Here is a 14,191-nt window from a genome sequence, read left to right on the forward strand (position 1 = left end):
ATCTGGTGGAGATGAATTCAGTACTTCAGTAACTACACCTCCTCCCTCAAGCAAGGATCCTCAGAACCTGGGCACCTGGAAGAGACACATGTGTTTCTGAAGGAACATTGATTTCCTTAGAGTCTAATTTATTTCAACAATATATTCATTGTGAGAGGGTGATTCCTAGCATGAAGCAAGGAAACCATGAATTTGGGAAGAAACACAAAATAGCTACTACTTATAGAGCACTTATATGTCAGGCACTGTCTCATTTAATCTTCCCAAAAGCCCTTTACACTACAATTGTCACCTCCATTTAATAGAGAAATAAAGGCTTAGAGAAGTCAAGATGACCTGTTGACACAGGTCAAATGTGATGGAAATAGACCTTGAACCAGGGCCCCTAGAACTCCAGAGCCCATGCATTTAACTACTGTGCTTTGCTGTTTCTCTTAAAGGAACAGGAAGAAGGGCTGTCATTTGTTCAAAAACCCTCAGTAGTTTTTGAGAATTAAATTAAACTATTTGGCCTGGTATTCAAGAGTTCCCATACCGTGTTCTCAAAATTCCTTCTAGTCTTATCCTGTCCCCATAATCAGAATCCTTTACTTTAGCCACTCCAGATTTTCTCCACGTTGCTTCCTTCCCATTGTCTCCTCACTAGAACCTTATCCATCCTTCAAAGCTCAGCTCAAATACTTCTTCTTCCAGGTAGACGCTCCAGATTCCCAGCCAGAAGCGGACTCGCTCTCCCGAACCCCCAGAACGCCACCCCCACCTCCGCACACGGCTGTTTGTCCACACTCCACGTCCTTCGTGTTCAGCACTTATCCTGAAACGCAGAAGTACTCAAAACATCTTGGTTTAATTGACAGAAGAAACAAAAATTCTCGATTGGAGGTAGGGAGCGAGATCTCCAGAGATGGAGATAAATAAGAAGGAACTGGAAGGCAGAAACCAAAGGGGAGAGGAGGAGGATGAAGACCAACATTGGGCGGTGACCAGACCGACTGCAACCAAGAACCTAGTTGGCAACCCCTCATCCCGCCAGGCCTCCCCCACTGTCCAGGGACAGACTGCGAATCTGTCGCAACTCTGGGCAGGCGGTGCGCCTAGAGCAGCGGGGCGCGCGGGCGGCGGGGGCGGTTGGGGGCGACAGGGCGCCGCGCGCTCCCGCGGTCACCGCGTCCTTGCAATTAGCATAAACCCGTTATCGGCTCCCGGCGCGAGGGGCCGCGTGGGCGGCGGGGCGGGAGCGGCGCCGGCCGATTGCCCTCCTCGCGCGCGGGCCGGGAGGGCGGCGGGTAGTGTGACTTGCACCCTCCGACGGCGCGTTCCCGTAGAAAGAAGCCCTTTAACAGCCATTACCTTGCTGGCGCCTCAGAACCACCTGGCGAGTGGGGATCTCCAGACGCGGGAGATTAAATAACCAGGCCAAGAACGCGCCTCTAATAAATGGCAAAGCCTGGAATCGACCCGTTGCTTTCTGGCACCAAATCTCACACTTTTCTCGATACAGGTTGCCTCTCTACTGAGAGAACTATAGTTTGGGAAGAAGGTGGTTAGGAACTCTTCCCCACCTCAAACTTACCTTCTCTGCACTTATTTCTCACCGGGCTGGTGCAGCAGGAAAGAGGGCCGAGAGGAATGGGAGGTGGTGCTTTGGATGGAGGGAAACAGTGTTTCTAAGGGACTTAGGTGGTGGGGTGTAATGCTGCCACCATAACATTGAACTCTTCCACTTTTTTTCTTTTTAAAGTACTTGGATATTTTTTTAGTTTTTATTTATTCATTTTTTTTTTTTAGAGAGAGAGAGAGAGGAAAGAGATAGAACAGGGGGAGGAGCAGGAAGCATCAAGTCCCCATATGTGCCTTGACCGGGCAAACCCAGGGTTTCGAACTGGTGACCTCAGCATTCTAGGTTGACGGTTTATCCACTGCACCACCACAGGTCAGGCTGAACTCTTCCACTTTTATGGCTATTTATTGAAGTTGCAAAAGAAGCCTGAAAATATAGCAGTAAACAAGAGGAGTTCCCCCTCTTGTTCTTCGGAACTTTATAGTTCAGTAAGAAAAATCAGGAATATTTACCGAGTACTTACTCCATGCCAGGAACTGTGCTAAATTCTTTGCTTTGATATCTCAAAGAGGAAGAATCCTCTCAAAAACGTTTTGAGAGGAAGAATCCTCTCAAAAACGCTATGAAATAGGTATTATGAATTCCCCTTATAGGTGAGTGAGCAAAGGCACAGATGATTGTAAAAGGCTGTATAACTGGTAACTGGAAGAACCAGGAAGATGAAACAACCGGGGTGACATATATGAGAGGGGAGAGACAGAGTGCTAGGGGAACTTGTAGCAAAGGCATGGCTCTAGGCCTCAGAGACCTCCCTGAACAAGGCAGAAAACATTTGAACTGCCTAGAAGAGTGAATAGAACTTAGCCAACTGAAGAGGCAGTGGGAGTCAGGAACTGCAAATGCCAGAAGGTCAGGAAGCGCAGCTCCTGATGCAAGCAAGGGCCAGGTTAAGGGAGCATCGTTAAGAATTTTGGTCTCATTGAGGAGGAAGTTTAAATTATTAATAGTTTTAACAAGAGAGAGGCATGTAGAGAATTGCATTTTTTAAAAAGATCACTCAGCCTGACCAGTGATGGTGCAATGGATATAGTGCTGACCTGAGACACCGAGGACCCAGGTTTAAAACCCTGAGCACGGGCTTTTCTGGCTTGAGTGCAGCTCACCAGCTTGAGCAACGGGTACAGGCTTGAGTGCAGAAACATAGCTTGAGTGCAGAAACATCGACATGATCCCGAGGTTGCTGGCTTGAGCCCAAAGGTCACTGGCTTGAGCAAAGTGTCACTGGCTTGGCCTAAACCCCCTGGTCAAAGCAATCAATGAACAAAGTGCTGCAACTATGTGTTGATGCTTCTCATCTCTCTCCCTTCCTGTCTCTCTGTCCTTCTCTTTCCCTATCTCTCTCCCTCTCTTTCCTTATCTCTCCCTCTCTTTCCTTATCTCTCTCCCTCTCCTTCTCTCTCTCTCCCAGTAAAAAAAAGAAAAAAGAAAAAAAAGATGATCACTCAAGGTGTAAATGCACATGAGGGGCAAACAGTTTCATTGATGATTTGGACTACTGAATTGGATAAGGGTGGTGCCCCTAGGAAAGAGAAAGTGGGCACTTACAAGAAATACTTAGGAGTTGCACTCAGTAATTGGATAAAGAGTGAAAGGGAGAGGGAGAAAGCTGAGTCATTTTACACCCCCTTTCCTTCACCCCCAGGTCCCATCATTTAATTAGTATATTCATTTAATTTTATGAATATCTTTTCCACTTGTTCCCTCCTTTCCACCTCCACTGCCACTGGTCTATTTCTACTTGTGTCCACTCTCCCTAATGATAAAACAAAAATCATTCTTTTTTTTTTGTATTTTTCTAAAGTGAGAAGCGGGGAGGCAGAAAGACAGACTCCCGCATGTGCCCGACTGAGATCTACCTGCAAGCCCACCAGTGCTGTTGCTCCCTTGCAACCGGAGCCATTCTAGCGCTTGAGGCAGAGGCCACAGAGCCATCCTCAGCACCCAGGCCAACTTTGCTCCAATGGAGCCTTGGCTGAGGGAGGGAAAGAGAGAGATAGAAAGAAATAAGAGGAATAAGGGTAGAGAAGCAGATGGGCGCTTCTCCTGTGTGCCCTGGCTGGAATCGAACCTAGGACTTCCACAGGCCAGGCTGACACTCTACCACTAAATTTTATTTTATTTTTCAATTATAGTTTACATTCAATATTATTTTGTATTAGTTTTGGTACCATGCATAGTTATTACAATATTATTGACTATATTCCCTATGCTGTACTTTAAAACATTTTTCTATCTGTTGTTTTATGAGAGAGAGAGGAAGGGAGAGAGAGGGAGCGTGTGTGACAAGATCATCTATCTGTTCCTGTATATGCCCTGACAGGGAATCAAACCGACAAACCCCACACTTCCAAAAGATGCTCTAATCAACTGAGCTATCTGGGCAAGGCTTCCTATGCTGTACTTTACATCCCTGTGACTATTTTGTAACTATCAGTTTGTACTTCCCAATCACTTTACCTTTTTCATTCAGTCCTCCAACCACTTTGCCCTCTGGTAACCATCAGTCTGTTCTCTGTATCTAAGAGTGTGTTTCTATATTGTTTGTTCATTTATTTTGTTCTTTAAATTCCACATATAAGTGAAATCATATGTTTGTCTTTTTCTGTCTGACTTGTTTCACTTAGCATGATATTGTCTAGGTCCATCCACACTTGCAAATGGTAAGATTTCATTTCTTTTTTATGACTGAGTAATATTTCATTGTATATATGTAACACAACTTCATTTTCCAGGTTCATAATTTATTGTACAAATTAAATATCACATGATCAGTTGATATTAGCATCTTCAGGCATAGAAAATTAACAGATGAGGTACAGTTTAGAATCCTTTTATAGTGTTTTCACAGCTGGAGTTTCTTTAGACCTTAACTTCAAGTATAAAACCAGCAAAGCAGTGCCTCCATATACGGCCAGTATACAATTCATTCTATCTATGAGAATGTAAGAATTGAAATTTTGGAATGGAATTGAGCATCAGTGAAATAGAATTGGGGATCAGTTTCTAGACCTGCCATGATTTCAATCTTGCAGAAAGCTTAAATTCTGTAGTCTGTGTCCTTCAACATACACAGTTACCCTTTGGCCTGCCATGTACCATAACTTTTTTATCCACTCATCTATTAATGGGCACTTGGTTGCTTCTACATCTAAGACAGAGTTTTTTAACCCTTAGGTTTTGCACTCTAGACCATCCTCCATGCCATCTGAACATATGGTCTATGTAAAATGCAGACCTAGTCCCAGTCAGTCCAAGCCCCATTGTCTTATCATTGTGTCTATTACAGGATAAAGTCCAATCTCTTCCTAGTCTGTTCCCAACATATTGTGCCAGCTTCTGCTTTTTCACCTCACGCCAAAGCTGCCCAAGAATCACCATACCCATTGAGCCCCCAATGTCACCTACATGTTGAGCTAAAGGTTTCTTCACGACTCAAAACCTTCGTGAATTGTTTGCTTGTGTATTTATTAAATATATATGAGACTCATTCCTGAGAGGTCACATGATCTTCTTATTGCCAGGAATTTGCCAACCCTTTCTATCTGGTAAATTCCTATTCATACATTAAGACCCAGCTCAGATACCAAGTCTCTGTAGGCTTTTCTATCACTCCCATTCCCAGGATAGGAATAAATGCTCATCTGTGCTTCTAAAGCACTTCACACAATTTAGAGCTAGTGCTTATTTCATTGTTACCATAAGTTTCTAAGGAGATCGAGGCTAATGCAATCAAGTGCTCCTGACCTGTTGAGAGGTTTAACTGGAATAATATATGTACAGTTACTATTTCCTTTTTTTCATTTCTTTCCTATTAATAAGTAATAAAAATAAGAAATAATATGTAATACAGTTTACAAAGTATAAATTTTGTATTCCCTACATTCTCTTGTTTTTTTCTGGCAATGAATCTCTGAGGCAGGGATGGTAAACTATTATTTGTTTTACTGTTGCAGAAGTGAAGTACAGAAGGGGAAAAAAGTGATAATGCAGACAGTTCAGTGGCATACTTGTCACACAAAAGTGCTCCATTAGTATTTGTTTAAATGGAATCAAGTTTGCTGGTTCTATAACCCGTGATCTTTCCATTAAAGCACACTACTGTAGCCGGTATTTTTTTCAAATTCTGGGTAGCCAATCATTATTGACTAATAAATTCAATGAAGTAGGGACAACTAACAGGGGAGGAAAAAAAGAATAGAAAAGTTCAAGCTCTGGCTGGCTGGGTCAGTGGTAGAGTGTCGGCCCGGCGTGTGGAAGTACCAGGTTTGATTCCCAGTCAGGATATACAGGAGAAGCACCCATTTGCTTCTCCACCCTTTCTCCTTTCCCTTCTCTCTCTCTCTTTTCCCTTCCTGCAGCCAAGGCTCCATTGGAGCTAAGTTGGCCCTGGCGCTGAGGACGGCTCCATGGCCTCCGCCTCAGGAGCTAGAATGGCTCCTGTTGCAAAGGTGCGACGGCCCAGATGGGCAGAGCATCACCCTCTAGTGGGCATGCCGGGTGGATCCTGGTTGGGGTGCATGCGGGAGTCTGTCTCTCTGCCTCCCCGTTTCTTAGAAAAATACAAAAAAAAAAAAAAAGAAAAGAAAAAAAGTTCAAAGCACATGTAAGGATAGCAGAGTCCTGTGGTTGGTACATACTTGGTGGCAATGTAAAATGTATTTCTCACCATGTGTCTTAGAAGAAAAAAAGTATGAAAGCCCTGTATGAACACAATGTCAAGTTTAAAAATTTTATTTATTGATTTTAGAGAGAGAGGAAGGGGGAGAGAGACAGAAATAGCATTCTGTGCCCTGACTGGGTATTCAGCCAAGGCACATAATCCTAAATTTTTGATTGTCTATTTTATGTGAGAAGAGGGGAGATAGTGAGACAGACTCCTGCATGCACCAGGATGGGGTTCGACCGGGCAATCCATCTGGGGCTGATGCTGAAGTACTGAGCTCTTTTTAGTGCCTGAGACCAAGGCTGGGACCAACCCAGGTATCCTCAGTGCCCCACCACCCTGGAACCAATGGAGCCACTGCCTGCCAGAGGAAAAGGTGGAAAGAATGGGGAGAGGGTGGGAGAGAAGCAGATGGTTGCTTCTCCTGTGTGCCTTGACCAGGATTGAACCCGGGATGTCCATACGCCGGTGGACATTCTATCCACTGAGCCACCAGCCAGGGCCAATCCCAAGTTTTTTTGTTTGTTTGTTTTTGACAGACAGTGAGAGAGTCAGAGAGAGAGACAGATAGGGACAGACAGGAAGAGAGAGAGATGAGAAGCATCAATTCTCCCTTGCGGCTCCTTAGTTGTTCATTGATTGCTTTCTCATATGTGCCTTGATGGGGGAGGGGGCTACAGCAGAGCAAGTGACCCCTTGCTCTTGTCAGCAACTTTGGGCTCTAGCCAATGACCTTGGGATTTAAGCCAGCAACCTTTGGGCTCAAACCAGTGACCATGGGGTCATGTCTATGATCCCATGCTCACACCAGCTACCCCATGCTTAAGCTGGTGAACCCGTGCTCAATCCGGCTGACTTTGGGGTTTGAAGAACCCCGAACCTGGGTCCTCCGCATCCCAGTCTGACACTCTATCCACTGTGCCACTGCCTGGTCAGGCCCCAAGTTTTAAATGAACATTTATTAAATGGAATAATAGCACTTTCATTTTGTATTTATTTTTATTTACCCAAGCTGTCTCCTTCACTCATGGCTACTGGAAGCAGAGATCATATCATCTTTATTTTTCTAATTCCTAGTGAGTGCTCGTTACGAATTAGGTGCATTCAATAAATGGCTGTCAAGTTAAAACCTGAATGAATGCACCAATGCTTGAAGGCATTACATAGCTCAGTAAATATAGTTGCTAATGACTGCTGTTCTATCTCCTTCCAGAATTCTTCCTATTTAACATCAAGAGCCAACACTAGGTTAATAGTTTCTAAAAGCACTGTATCCCTGCCTGGGGGAAACAATAAGGCCAAGAATTCGTACTTAAGAACTATCACTTGCCCTTACTTAACATGGTAACCCGAATGGCTTCAAGAAAGGGCTTGGGAGGCCCGGGGTGGGGGGAGGGCAGGGAAGAAAACCAAAACTGTTGACCTTAGTCAAAATGGCTGCCGTTGGCTTTGATCTTTAGAATGCGCATGCTTAGCTCTGTCCCCGTGCCTCCCCCGTGGCCCTGACGCACGTGCGTTGCAGCGTACAGGGCCAGCGCGGGAGGAACGAATTTCTCTGTGATTGGCTGGTGCGGGATTTCAAACTAGAGCTGGCGGCGCGCTGCTGCTCTGCCGTTGGGTGCGGCGCGAGGGGAAGCGGAAGGCTACCCTGGAGGTGTTCGGCAGTCCCGTGTAAGTGGAGTTTGGGGGGGCTGCAAGAAGAGGTTCGTCTGACGCTGGGTGTGTGGTAGGGGGACAGCGTCGGAAGTGGTGAGCGGTGGCCACCGCGGGTATCGCAGAGATGGCGGTACGTACAGCTCCTCCACTGGCACTCTGGCTTGGCCCGGAGCTGGAGCGGTGGCTGGGGGTGGGGGCTTCGTTCTTGGCGCCGTGTTTTGTAGAAAGCCGAGGCGTCTTTTTGAGGCGGTGGTTTAAATAGGGCAGGGGCCACCCCAAAGAAGTAGCTGTGAGGGTAGTACCTCCATCTTTTTCTGAGGAGCAGGGCTTTTCGAAGGAAAGACCCTGGTGTTTGACGGGCGGCGGCGGCGGCTGAAAGTGGAGTTCGGCTCCCTAGTGGGCTGTTGGTATCTAGGTGAGCTGGACGAGGAATGACACCTTGCTTGCCCTTTCCATCCTAAAAATTAGCCTTAGTATCAACGAGGCCTTACTTTTATGCTTTCACGTACATTTCTCTCCACAGAATTTCATTCGTAGGTGGAACGTGGGGTGGGTGGGAAGATAAGCACTTTTTTTTTTTTTTTTAAAGAAATGCCATTATCATTCTCTTTAATGAGAAGGCTCCTTTCCTATAGTTGAATCGTTCGACAAATATTTGTTAGGTACAAAATGTAAGTATAAGACAGTCTTATTTGGTTGTTAGAGGAGCTTGCCGGTTATTTCAAGGTGATAGAACTTAAGATAACTGATTGTGGTAAATCTAGTCCTATACACTGTTGAGAGTACTCAACAGCCCTTTTAGAGGGTCTTTTGGCAATATTTATCGAGAGCCGAAAGAGGTTTTTATCCTCTGACATAGTAATCCCAGCCTTGGAAAGCTAAGGAACATGACCACTTGAAGAAGAACCCTGTCCATGGTGATGTTCAGTTCATTCAGTGACTATTTATTAATCATTTGCCAGGTGTCAGGCACTGTTCTGGGCACCAGGGGCTCAGCCAGGAACAAAACAGACCAAAATATCTGCTTTCTTGGAACTTAAACTATTGGGGAGATAGACAGTAAACTAAAGTTATTATGTATGTTAGATGGAAATAAGTGCTTTGGAGCAAAATAAAGCAGAGGAAGTGTTGGAGGGAAGCCTGCGTTTTAAAATAGGGTGGCTAGGAAGACCTCCCTGAGAAAGTTAGGTTTGAATAAATACTTGAGGGAGGGAGGTGAGGGAGTGATTATACAAGAAGTTCCAGGCAGATGTAACTGAAAAACTGGAAATTACCGAAATCTCCAAAGAACGGACAGCTAAACAAATAATTGTTCATCAACTTTTTGGAACTTAATGGAAACAACAGAAAAAAAACAAAACACAAAATTATAAACAATGTATGATTGCAATTCTGTAAAATACATGAGTGCATAATGGGCAAAGCTTAGATAAGGAGATGTATATAGTTATTTAGAGTGATTAGGGTTTAGTTTCACTATTAAAAAATAATATTTTTTGAACATAGAAAATTAACAATATGAAGCAGTGTCTTTTATATTTGCCAGATAAGTGTAGATAAAGAAGAGATAATTTTGGACTGAAATGGTTAGGGAATGCTTCGATGAATTGGTAGACTTATACTAGATGTTGAAGAATGGAACACTTCATAAAGGGAATTCAGAAGAAGAAAAAAACAGTATACTGAACTGGTAATAATTTTCTGAAAAATAATAATTGAATTCATCCCTTTTAGTTTTCATGTTGGGCTGAGGACAGTCTATTTACTCTTTCTGCAATTGATTTCCTTGTAAGAACATTTGTTTTCAAGATATTCCTTTTGCCTGCCAGTTGTATAGAGGCTTGTGATACGGTGAAGCAGAAGCTGGACATTTGGGGAAAAGAATTGTTCTGAAATGCTTTCATATAAAAGAATCCTATCGTATTGAGAAACTGCCTTGGGGAATAGTTTTCCTTGGCAGCAGAGAACCTTTATTGTTGATTTCTTGGGGATCTCTAGATTTAGTAATGTTTGTAAGAATGTTTTTCATTAAAGCTCTTCCTGAAAAATTCAGACAACCTTCCATTGCTTTGTCTTACAATATTTAATACCCTTGATGCATCTAAAAAAACATGATGTATAGATCTATTAATAATGTTGTGTGTAGGAGGAGAAAGAGGATAGAGACTTCCCCTACGGATAATCTGCAGTTAAGATCTGTAGTAGTCTGTTATTCTGAAGGACAGATGATGTCTGTTTGTCTCTTGGCTGGGTGATTGAAATTAAATTAGGAACTCAAAGCAATCACATCAAGCTGAGACTTTCCTGGTGGTGCAAAATTGCTCCCTTAAGGATACTCACAGATTGAGAATCTGTAACATAGTGACTTCTCCACCTCTGGGGCTTCTCATCAATAACAGCTGAGATTTTCTAGCACCTTTTGGTTTGAAGTACTACATAAACTGATCTCTTTGCTCCACACAGGGATCATTTCAGCTTGCTGCCTCTGTAGTGAAAATTGACAGCTGTTTTACAGCTTCAAAGCAATATACTACAATATGACTTTGTTTTTGTTTACTTTCATATTAGTGTATTTCCTAGCTATAGAGCCACATAATAAAGGGGGAGAAATAAGTATTCATGAGGGTGAAAATGTGACCCAGCAGGAAACTTAAAACCATTTTCAACTGGCATTTAATAGGGTAATTTTTAACTTTTCAAGTTATAATTTAGCTGCGATATCACAGAACTGATGCAGAAAGATACTTTTGTCTGCTATAAAAAATTTTTTTTCTAGGGAGAGAGACAGCAACAGAGAGAGAAAGAGAGGGATAGACTGGGAGAGAGATAAGAAGCATCAACTTGTTGCGTCATGTTAGTTGTTCATTGATTGCTTTCTCATGTGCCTTGATGGGGGTGGAGGGGTTCCAGCTGAGTCAGTGACACCTTGCTCAAGCCAGCGACTTTGGGCTTCAAGCCAGCAACATTTAGGCTCAAGCCTGATGAGCCCGTGCTCAAGCCAGCAACCTCGGGGTTTCGAAGCTGGGTCCTTAGCGTCTCAGGTTGATGCCCTATCCACTCTGTCACTGCCTGGTTATGCATAAAATTTTTTAATTCCTAAAAGTCACTTCTATAGAACATTAGTAAAAATGCATGATGGTCCTCTAACATCTGAAGAAAAGAGGATTATATTTTACTAGTGCTGTTTTTTGATTACCTTAAGTAAACCTATGTTAGAGGGAAAACTCTCTTCTCAGATACTACAGGCCTTAATGTAGAACAGTTTGTTTAACAGGTTGGACCTGGTCACATTTTGCTATCTCCGCAATTCTTGGTCTGGGTTCCAGCTATGATTTGGTAATCACTATTCTATAGTATGAATAACAACTGTCAGACCAAAAGCAAAAACAAAAATTTCATGCTTACTATAATAATAGTCTGTATTTTTATAGTAAGGTTCAGTTTATATATGATAAAATTTAAGTACACTGATAATATTCTGTGAGGTAAATAGGACACATATTAATTGTTCTATTTATAGATGTGTCTCAGAAATTGACTTACCCAAAGTTATTCTACTGGTAAATACAAGAACTAAAACTTTATCCCAGGGCTTCTGTCTCCCCACGTGTGTGTGTGTGTGTGTGTGTGTGAGAGAGAGAGAGAGAGAGAGAGACAGGGAGAGACAGAGAGGGACAGACAGGAAGGGAGAGAGATGAGAAGCATCAATTCTCTGTTGTGGCACCTTAGTTCATTGATTGCTTTCTCATATGTGCCTTGACGGGGGGTGGAGGCTATATAGAAGAGCGAGTGACCCCTTGCTCAAGCCAGTGACCTTGGGCTCAAGCTGGTGAGCCTTGCTCAAACTAGATGAGCCCGCTCTCAAGCTGGCAACCTCGGTTTCAGACCTGGGTCCTCCACATCCCAGTCTGACGCTCTGTCTACTGCGCCACAGCCTGGTCAGGCTGTCTGCATCCCCCCCCCCCAACATTTTTTTTTAATCTGCATTACACATTGATGTTCAGATAGAATGGAAATTATTTTGACAACACATAGGTATGTGTGTGTGTATGTATATATGTGTGTGTGTTTGTTCTCTGACTTCCTTTTATCAAATACTTGTTTTTAAATACTGAGTGTATGATAGTCCAGTAGTGCCAAATGTAAGATTTCTCTTCTCAAATTTACAGTTTACCTGGGACACAGGGTAAAAAGCTTGGTAAAGTTAGAGTGCAAGGTGTATGTGTCTGAGTGTCAACTGAGCAAAGCATTGGGGGAAAGGTCAGTTGAAGTGAGTGATGATGACCTATTAGTGATGCGGGCGTAGTAATAATACATATGATAGAAGAATCCACAAGGTTTGGTTATTATAGTTGTAAGAAAGGGACTAACTTTAGGTGATTCCGAGATTTGAAACTGAGTGAGAGAATGATAAAAATAAGGAATCAAAATTGGGAATTAGTAGGGTAGTGTAGGTCAATGGATAGGGTAATTGATAATAAAGTCATGTGTCACTTCACAACAAGGATATATTTGTCCTAAGAAATGTGTCGTTATGTGATTTTGTCATTGTATGAACATCATAGAGTATACTTACACAAACCTAGATGGTATAGCCTACTTATTACCTATCTAGGCTCTATGGCAGGCGTGGCCAACAGTTTTTGCCCCTGGGCCAGATTAGAAAGAAAACTTTTGCCCTGGCCAGTTGGCTCAGCGGTAGAGCGTCGGCCTAGTGTGCGGAGGACCCGGGTTCGATTCCCGGCCAGGGCACACAGGAGAAGCGCCCATTTGCTTCTCTACCCCTCCGCGGCGCCTTCCTCTCTGTCTCTCTCTTCCCCTCCCGCAGCCAAGGCTCCATTGGAGCAAAGATGGCCCGGGCGCTGGGGATGGCTCTGTGGCCTCTGCCTCAGGCGCTAGAGTGGCTCTGGTCGCAACATGGCGACGCCCAGGATGGGCAGAGCATCGCCCCCTGGTGGGCAGAGCAATGCCCCTGGTGGGCCTGCTGGGTGGATCCCGATTGGGCGCATGCGGGAGTCTGTCTGACTGTCTCTCCCTGTTTCCAGCTTCAGAAAAATGCAAAAAAAAAAAAAAAAAAAAAGAAAGAAAACTTTTTTCACAGGCTGGAAGAAATATTAAAATTAAAAAATAAATACAAAACTGATTCATTTGAGTAAACAGAATTTTATTATGCAGCTTGTTTATTAATAAATGTGAGTGAAAAAATATTTAATATACAATATTATTTTAATAAAAATATACTGTATAAATATTCAAACTATCGCAGTCAATCAAAACAATTTTTAATAGAATGAGCTTGAAGGGGTTATATCGCAAATAAAAGAATTATTTTGTTTTACAAACAGTCTGGACATATTTTTAGTTATCAACTGCAGCTATTGTCTCTGCCAGTGGTCCCCAACCCCCCGGGCCACAGACCTGTACCTGTCCGTGGGCCATTTGGTACTGGTCTGCAGAGAAAGAACAAATAACTTACATTATTTTTGTTTTATTTATATTTAAGTCTGAACGATGTTTTATTTTTATTTATTTTATTTTAATTTTTTTACAGAGACAGAGAGAGAGAGTGAGGGATAGACAGGGACAGACAGACAGGAACGGAGAGATGAGAAGCATCAATCATTAGTTTTTTCGTTGCGCATTGCAACACCTTAGTTGTTCATTGATTGCTTTCTCATATGTGCCTTGACCGTGGGCCTTCAGCAGACCGAGTAACTCCTTGCTGGAGCCAGCGACCTTGGGTCCAAGCTGGTGAATTTTTGCTCAAACCAGATGAGCCCACGCTCAAGCTGGCGACCTTGGGGTCTCGAACCTGGGTCTTCCGCATCCCAGTCTGACGCTCTATCCACTGCGCTACCTCCTGGTCAGTCCGATGTTTTATTTTTAAAAAATGACTAGATTCTCTCTGTTACATCTAAGTACTCACTCTTGACGTTTGTCTCGGTCACTTGATACATTTATCCATCCCACCCTAAAGGCCAGTCCATAAAAACATTTGACATTGAACTGGTCCGTGGCCCCAAAAAAAGGTTGGGGACCCACTGGTCTATGCTACAGTGCCACTTGATTCAGCACACTTGACCACAAAAATAACGAATTGTTTGACCTTGGTTGCACACTAGTAAACTCCGCCTAAAAGAATGTGGGTTTCACATTGCTGCTAAACATCAAACAGTTCATATCGAGTACAGATGAGTACAAAAGTTGTAAATCTTTATAATGGAATTTTTTTTTATTCTTCACACTCTATA

At 43.2% G+C, this 14,191-nt stretch overlaps 1 protein-coding gene and 1 pseudogene across 4 annotated transcripts in view; one reads left to right on the forward strand and one right to left on the reverse strand.

The window, feature by feature from the left end:
* Positions 1 to 1,021: 1,021 nt before the first annotated feature.
* On the reverse strand, positions 1,022 to 4,637 carry LOC136322320 (ATP synthase membrane subunit K, mitochondrial pseudogene; annotated as a pseudogene).
* A 3,196-nt stretch (positions 4,638 to 7,833) lies between these two features.
* Positions 7,834 to 14,191, forward strand: part of RACGAP1 (Rac GTPase activating protein 1) — a 32,730-nt gene continuing 26,372 nt past the window's right edge. Inside the window, exon 1 of one of the 4 annotated variants that reach the window (XM_066257884.1) lies at positions 7,834 to 7,955. The gene's annotated coding sequence lies outside the window, so the exon portion shown is untranslated. Of the gene's footprint in view, positions 7,988 to 8,154; positions 8,356 to 14,191 lie in introns of those variants that run through there. The other 3 variants (XM_066257886.1, XM_066257888.1, XM_066257885.1) reach the window with 3 other exon arrangements.

The sequence above is a fragment of the Saccopteryx bilineata genome, chromosome 2, assembly GCF_036850765.1.
Source record: "Saccopteryx bilineata isolate mSacBil1 chromosome 2, mSacBil1_pri_phased_curated, whole genome shotgun sequence".
Classification (NCBI taxonomy): Eukaryota; Metazoa; Chordata; class Mammalia; order Chiroptera; family Emballonuridae; genus Saccopteryx; species Saccopteryx bilineata.